This window comes from Vicugna pacos, chromosome 17 (assembly GCF_048564905.1).
Source record: "Vicugna pacos chromosome 17, VicPac4, whole genome shotgun sequence".
NCBI classification, from domain to species: domain Eukaryota; kingdom Metazoa; phylum Chordata; class Mammalia; order Artiodactyla; family Camelidae; genus Vicugna; species Vicugna pacos.
The window spans coordinates 9,076,340-9,084,461 of NC_133003.1; the positions used below are offsets into that span (position 1 = coordinate 9,076,340).

General features: G+C 46.4%; 1 non-coding gene across 1 annotated transcript; it reads right to left on the bottom strand.

Moving 5' to 3' along the window:
• Positions 1-6,769: 6,769 nt before the first annotated feature.
• On the bottom strand, positions 6,770-6,876 carry LOC116284059 (U6 spliceosomal RNA). The gene has a single exon (XR_004193845.1). It is a non-coding gene; the product is annotated as a U6 spliceosomal RNA (small nuclear RNA).
• Positions 6,877-8,122: the final 1,246 nt, after the last annotated feature.

Here is an 8,122-nt window from a genome sequence, read left to right on the forward strand (position 1 = left end):
AATATTTGCAAATGATGTGACTGACAAAGGCTTAATTTCCAGAATATATAAACAGCTCATACAACTTAATAACAAAAAACAACCCAATCCAAAAATGGGCAGAAAATCTAAACAAGCAATTCTCCAGTGAAGCCATACAAATGGCCAATAGGCACGTGAAAAAATGCTCAATATTACTAATTATCAGAGAAATGCAATGAGGTATCACCTCACACCAGTCAGAATGGCCATCATTCAAAAGTCCACAAACGATAAATGCTGGAGAGGCTGTGGAGAAAAGGGAACCCTCCTACACTGCTGGTGGGAATGCAGTTTGGTGCAGCCATTATGGAAAATAGTATGAAGATTCCTCAAAAAAATAAACCTACCCTAAGATCCAGCAATCCCACTCCTGGGTATACATCTGGAGGGAACTCTAATTCGAAAAGACACATGCACCCCTATGTTCACAGCAGCACTATATACAACAGCCAAGACATGGAACAACTTAAATGTCCATCAACAGATGACTGGATAAGGAAGCTGTAGTATATATATATACAATGGAATACTACTCAGCCATAAAAAATAATAAAATAATGCCATTTGCAGCAACACAGATGGACCTAGAGATTGTCATTCTAAGTGAAGTAAACCAGAAAGAGAAAGAAAAATGTTATCACATGATATCACTCATATGTGGAATCTTATAAAAAAAAAAGACACCATGAACTCATCTACAAAACAGAAACAGACTCACATAGTAAACAATCTTACAGTTAGCGGGGAAAGGGGGGGGAAGGGATAAATTTGGGAGTTTGAGATTTACAAATGTTAGCCACTATATATATAAATAGATTTTTTTTAGAATTTTCTTCTGTATAGGACAAGGAACTATGTTCAATATCTTATAACTTTCAATTAAAAAGTATCAAAACAAATATATGCATATATATGCACGACTGAGACATTGTGCTATACACCAGAAATTGACACATTGTTATTGACCATACTTCAGTTAAAAAAAAACTGTCCTTGGGGATCGCAGGGTCACATAACAAGGGAAGGCTCAGTGAATTTGGTAGACACAGTGACTCCAGCCGACCTCTTGCCCCTGGAGTGCTCAGCAAGGGTTATTTAGGTGATTTCAGGGACGAGGAAATGGGCAGATCATCACCCCCTCTTGTCCCTGCTTCCTCCCCTCATCAAAGCACTGGCCTGAATCAAACCTTTCAGGTTCATAATTCATCAAGATGACTCTGTGAGTGCATCATGAATTGGGCAGATTACATTTTATATATCTTCCGCTCACACATCATCATTTATGAGTCTGACTGTGGGATGCAGAGGGCTAAGAGAAATACGGGGAAAGATGGGACCAGGGTGAGATTATCTCACCTGAATTAGACAAATGAGGCCCAGCTGGAAAGGAACACCCAGGGTCTCTGGACAAATTTATGAAGTCAAAACAAAAAATAATTACAGTGCAGAAATGGCTGGTGCTGGGTGAACCTGCCTCATTCCTAACGTTGGTTGGCAGCTCTTCCTCCTGATGATTCCATCTGGAGATAATTGTGTGTTATCATCCATAAAATTAAATCATAAATCAACCCAACTAGTGAACGGGCCAGCAAGCTGCGGAGAAAGCCACACGTAGGGGAGGTGAGACTTCTCAGCTTCACGAGAGACATGACAGTGAAATTAAGAGGAGACACGTAGAGGGTCACCCTCAGCATGTCCAGGGGCTCACCTGCTGACAGCTGCCACCAAAATCCATGCCTGTGTTTCCGAAAGTAGTTCGTGTGCCCGACGCACCGTGAGGCCAGACAAACCCGAATGTGACAGCTTGGAGCAGAGGAAGGGTTACTGCAGGGCCAAGAAAGGAGGGCAGGGCGGCTCACGCCCAAAAAAAACCCCGAGCTCCTGGGAGGGGTTCAGCGAAGCCTATTTAAAGGCTAGGTGAGGGCGGGGCTCGCAGGGGGCGTGGTCAGCTCTGCGTAGTTCTCTGATTGGTTGATGCTGAGGCCCCTGGGCGTCGGGGGCTGGGGGCCAGGTGCGCTCACTCATCAAGGAGTTAATTTCTTCCCTCTGGTGGTGGTTTTTAGCATCTGAAAAACTCAGGACACCTGCATGAGATAACTATTCTCTGGGCCCTTCAGAGAGGAGCTACAGGGGAGGATATGGGGCGGGGTCTGTCCCAAGGAAGACCCCCCCCCAGGGTCCTGCTCGGTTATACCTGGACAGTTCAGGACAGCCAGCATGTTGCCTGCATCACCCATCTGCTGATGAGGAAAGAATGTTCTCTTCACGAAAGGAGCCATGTATTGCTTTTCAAGGATCTCTGCTTTGATTCAGGATGTCCAAAATGGAACGCTTTATTTCCTCTCCTGCTGAAATGCTCAAAGAGACAGAAAGTCTGTAAATACAATGGACGTCCCAAACCAGAGCACAGAGTCAAACATCTTCCCAGACTTAGTTGTGGGAGAATTAAAGAGTACACCATGCTCTCTGACTTAGTAAGTAAGCTGTGGTTAATTTGCAGGTTGTAACTGGAAAGGGTTTTACAGAGGACAAAGCATGGTTTCAGAGCCGCGGTGCTGCTGCATAAAAGGGTAATTATGATAAAGACAGATACATTGTTTAAATGGCTACCACCGATTTCCATAAGTGCTTTTGCTGGGGCCAGTAAGTTGAAGGAGTCAAAAGTCGAAGGTTATCCCAGACTCCCTAACAGCTCAGGCTGGAGCGAATGGCCAAAGGGCATAGACTCCCTTCAGTCAAATCACTTGAGATGATAAGTCTCATTGGCTTTGGAGATTCTATTTGCAAAGCCAATCAACGCAAAGTCCCGCTGTACGTTGAATCTCTGAGCTTTCAAATGGCAACAGTAGCAGATCTTGGGAGGCTGGCGGCTTGTAAGCACCTGCAGTAGGAAGGTCACTGTGCCACTCAGCAAAGACGCCAAGTAGAAAGGAATAATGAAGAAAAATTATTTCTTGTCCCTTGCCCCTCCTCTGAATAATGTTAAGACCAGTGGAGCAAGACAAGTCACCACTTCGGAAAAATGCGTATTTGTTTCTTTCCCTCTCATTTGGATTGAAAACACAGAATGCATACATATTAAACCCAAATATTTGTAAACATAGGAATCTAGCTGGTTTTCCGACGGTTCTAAAGTGTGTGCAAACCAAAAAAAATTGAAAAACCTTCATAAGAGTAAATACCCTTTACCTGTCTTTTATTACTTCCTTTCCCCCAATCTCCTACCCTCCCCAAGAATGTTTGTTTTCTGATCTTCATTTTGGCCGAACTCAGCCGGAAACCAGGAAACCAGGAAACCACGTACAGATACCAAATTGATGATAATGAACCTCTCTAGAATTCAATTTTATCAGGTTTATTTAATTGATCAGAAGTCGTTTAGTGGCAAACCTCAGGGGAAAAAACCCAACTCAAACCAGTCTATGTAACAAGAAATTTATCTTCCATCTGATGTAAATCTATCAATCAATCAATCATCTGTCTGTCTGTCTATCTAGAGGTGTACTGATTCAGGCTTGACAGCATCCAAGTCTCAAACAGTCCTCTTCTATATTCTGTCCCCACCCCCACCTCTACCTCCCTCTCCATATTTCTCTCTTGATTCTACTTTTCCCTTGGTTTTATTCTGTTATGCTCTCTTTCTGTAAAAAACAAAGCCCCAGTGGCTCCAGGCCTATATATTCCTTGAGGTCCACAACGTCCCAGTGGGGGAGACAGTATCTTTCTAACTGACGTTGGCAAACCCAGTACAAAGTGGTGCATGTGTTGGGGGAGATCGTGGCCAGGCAATCTGATTGGAGCCGGCCTGAATGCCTGGCATTGAGCCTATAACAGGACGTTTCCTAAAGTTTTAAAGCGGTCAAATAAAAGACAGAGTCTTTGTTTTAGAAGGATGACTCAGTTGCCAATGTGGAAAATGAATTCGAATTGGAGAAAACCAGAGCCTGGGTGAGGATGTCCTGGCAGAAGGGTTATAAAGATGGACAACAGACCTCAGATGCCTCACTGGGATGACTTAGCCACCAAGTGAATGTGGACAAATGAAGAAAAAGGGGAAATTAAAGACAGTACAGATTTTTTCCATTTTGGATAATGAGGGATAAGGAAGCTGGGTGTGGCTTATTTCCCTTCCAAACACACCCACGACCATATTCCCCGTGCCCGAGCCTCTTCCTGCAATGTGGCCTGGAGGTTCCTTTATTCAAGAGCTCGGGTGGATCTGTGACTTCGGTGGAAGTGACTTCAGAGGCTCCGGCATAAAGGATGATAGAGCTTCTTCCTGTTTCTCTTGGGACACTCACACCTGTAGGAAGCCCAAAGGAGCCCTCACAGGGAAATTATATGGGGTTCCAGCCATCGGACCCAGCTAGAGCCAGCACTGATGGCCAGAAATGTGAGACGGCCAGCCTTCTGACGGTTCCCACCTTCAGTCATCGAGTCACTCTGAGCCTTTGCATCAGAGAGCAGAGACACGCTGCCCTGGCCGTGCTCTTTCCAAATGCTGGACCCGCAGAACTGGAGCGCGCCCAGGGAAGGTCGGCAATGCGGCCTGGCTCCGAGCTGGGGGCGGTGTGCCACAGGGCAGAAAACCAGGCTGGAGCGCCCATCCCTCAACATCGGGTCCTTGTTGGTCGCGCCGCATGAAATCCCCAGCACATTCAGGCTGCCCTGCACGGCCGAGCAAGCTCCTGCAGCCTTGCTGAAAGCCCACAGGCAGAGGACAGCAGTCACACGGCCTCCGTCACCCACAGTCGCAGGTGAGCACTGTGTGGCCCAAGGGCTCGGGGGCAGGGCACCACCACCTCTGGTCAGAGCGCTCACGTGGCCCCAGAAAGATGAACAGGGAAAGCGACGAGCTGGAACACGCTAAATCCAACAAGATGGTCAGCACAGGGCGCTCCGCAGCTCCCAGGGGAGCCTCCAGCCCAGACCGCCGAGGACCAGCCAGCTTTCCCAGCAGAACCGTTAAGCAAGAGCTGTAGCCTCCAAGGCTAAAAACTGGAAACCTCTCCAATAAGCCACACACGCCTCCGGAGAAAAACATTTACAAAGACATCTGTTTTCACGATAGCGATGTGCTGGTGTAAAGATGAAACCCAGGCAGGTTACAACTAACGTCCGACTGCTGCTGGCTTCCCTTTCTAGGAGAGCAGGGGCTCGGCTGCACAGGACTGATCTGATGGCCCGGCTCTCCTTAAGGCGGGGAGGGCTGCCTTTGCTGTTTTGTGGAGTGAAGAGAATGCACTCTTACATGTTCATAACCTGTAAATTCCTGCTTAATTCAAGAAGGTATCATTTTCCAAAATGAAGATAGAGAAGGCAAAATGGAAAAAAAGAAAATGTCAGAGTGTTTGGCTCTACCTGAATGTGATGGCTTTGTTAAATGCTGCTTCGTTAACCCCAAATTCTGACCCCCTATTCACCCAATCTCTGACAATTTCCAAGAGGCTGAACAAACTCCCTTCTGTGTGCACCTTTGTGGGAATGTCTCTCCTCGTGTTTCTGATTCCTTGATACTTCGTGAAGTTTTCATTTAAGTACAACAGAGAAGTACACACATCATTCTCAATGACTGTTACAAATGTACGCACTCAGGTAACCAACACCCAGGTGAGAAAGAAAAAAAAGAATGTAGCCAGAGCTTCGTTCTCGCCTCCAGACACAGCGTCCGCAGAGGTAACCACCCCCCTTGTTTCTGACACAGGCCAGCGTTCCCCGCGCTTCACGGCTGAAAATACACTCTGTGTACAGCCTGGGTCTCCTTTTGCACAGCATTACTCTAGTGAAATTCATCTGTCTTGTGTATACTTGGTTATTTTGATTGTGTGATTTTAACTGCTATGTATTAAATCTTTCTGTTACTGGGAAAAAAAACAGGAGGTGTGTGGTTATCTGACATCCTGACATTCTGCCTCCAACCGAGGGAAGCTTTTATTAGGAAGAAGAGGAAAAAAGAACTTTCTGAAACACACTGCGTTAGGGTCAGTGTTTCCTCCGGAAGTTTGGCAGGAGCGTGGGAAGCAGAGTAAATTAGTCACTCGGAGGGTTTTGTCCTCAGATGTCCTATTCTGAGGTTGAACAATTCCCATTGTAAGGCAGGATTAATGCTGTGACACGGTCCCCGGGTGTGACTCCCTATGACAGATGTAAAAGTTAGATTTTAAGTTCAAAGTATCACCCGTGATGTTGATTTTGCTTGCATGACCAGAGTTTGGGTTCATGGTCTCTGTTAGGGCTGGGAATCTGGGACCAAGGGTATGGGAAAGTTCCTTCCTTGCACAAAATGTCAGTGCCTAAAATATATGCAAAGAGAGAGAGAAAGATAAGCTTTTCTTAAATTTTAAGTATAGTTGGTTTACAATGTTGCATTAATTTCTGGTGTACAGAATAGTGATTCAGTTAACCGTATATATATTCCTTTTCATACTGTTTTTCATTATAGGCCATTATAAGGTATTGAATATAGTTCCCTGTGCTGCACAGTAGGACCTTGCTGTTTATCTATTTTATATCTAGTAGCTAGTATCTGTAAATCCCAAACTCCCCATTTATCCTTTCCTACCCCATCTCCCTGCTGGTAACCATAAGTTTACTGTCTGTGAGTCTGTCTCTGTTTTGTAAATAACTCCATTTGTGTCTTTTTTTTTTTAGATTCCACATATGAGTGATATCAGATGGTATTTTTCTTTCTCTTCCTGGCTTACTTCACTTAGTATGATGATCTCCAGGTCCAGCCATGTTGCTGCAAGAAGCTCTGGACCACTTCATGAATTTGCATGTCATCCTTGCGCAAGGGCCGCGCTCATCTTCTCTGTGTTGTTCCAATTTTAGTACACGTGCTGCCGAAGCGAATGCAAGACAATCTTAACCCCGTGATTCCATCACTAAGTTCCACGACTTTGTAGTAGAACTTGCTCAGAGAGCCGTGGCATGCTGGGTTGAGCCTGCCTCAAGAGGGGAAACAAACTATTTGAAAATGCAGGGCAGAAACACTTGAAATTGCAAAAGCAATTCCTCCAGGAAGTGGACCGTCTCAGGAGACGTGGGCACCCATCGCCCAAGAGGCATAAGCAAGACCTTAGTTTGATCACTAACCAAGTGAGAGCACGGGTCAGTAGCCCAGACCGCGCGTCTTATCTGCCAGCTTTCCTCAATTCGTCTTTGCAAGGAGACCCCAGCTCACCGTAGCCTCCGCGCGTCTCCAGACGACGCTGCGATGTCCTGAAAAGCTAGCATGTTCTTGGGCCAGTTTCATAGCCAGAGCCAGAAGGCAGGGAGGAAATGGAAGTGCCCCTCTGGTCCAGCTGCTTCTGGTACACTGTGTTTCATTGCTGGTGCCCTTTGTCAGGCAGTGACGAACAAAACTGAGCAGCTTTGTGAGTAACCAAGCACAGCAGTGAGCGGCCTCAAGGCGCCCAATAATGATCACTCACATTGATTATGCACTTGTGGCATGCCAGGCCTCCTCTACGGATGAGAGCATCTGCACCTCCCAATAACCCCTGAGATGGTCCCTATTATTACACCTGTATTTTCACACACACGACACTTGGGGAGGAGGATATAACCTAAGTGGCAGAGTGTGTGCTTAGCATGCACAAGGTCCTGGGTTCGATCCCCCATGCCTCCTCCAAAAATAAATAAATAAACCTAATTACCTACCCCCTCCAGAAAGAAAGAAAGAAACTTAGAAATAGTGGGCGACCTGCCAAAGGCTGCAGAGATGGCAGAACTGGCTTTAAATCTTAAGTGGCCTGACTCCGGGCCGGTGTTCACGGCAGCTCACCACATGCCTTGTGGCCGAACAGCTTTACGCCCCCACAGCGGGGACACACTCATACCTGCCTTACGAGGGGGTTTTGAGCCATTTAAATGAGATGAACACGTAAAGTGCTCAGCTGAAGTCTGGACCATTGTAGAGCCCCCAGTAAATGCTGGCTGCTACCATCATTAACAGAAGAGTCGTGAGAGAATGATTCACCTGGAGAACTGAGCAAGGACGAGGTCTCAGAAGTAACGTTCCCGTGGGCGGTGACGGGCAAGGCGGCAGACAGCGCGGTGGGAAAGGCAGTGCTTTAGAACCAGGGCACAGCTGTTTCTT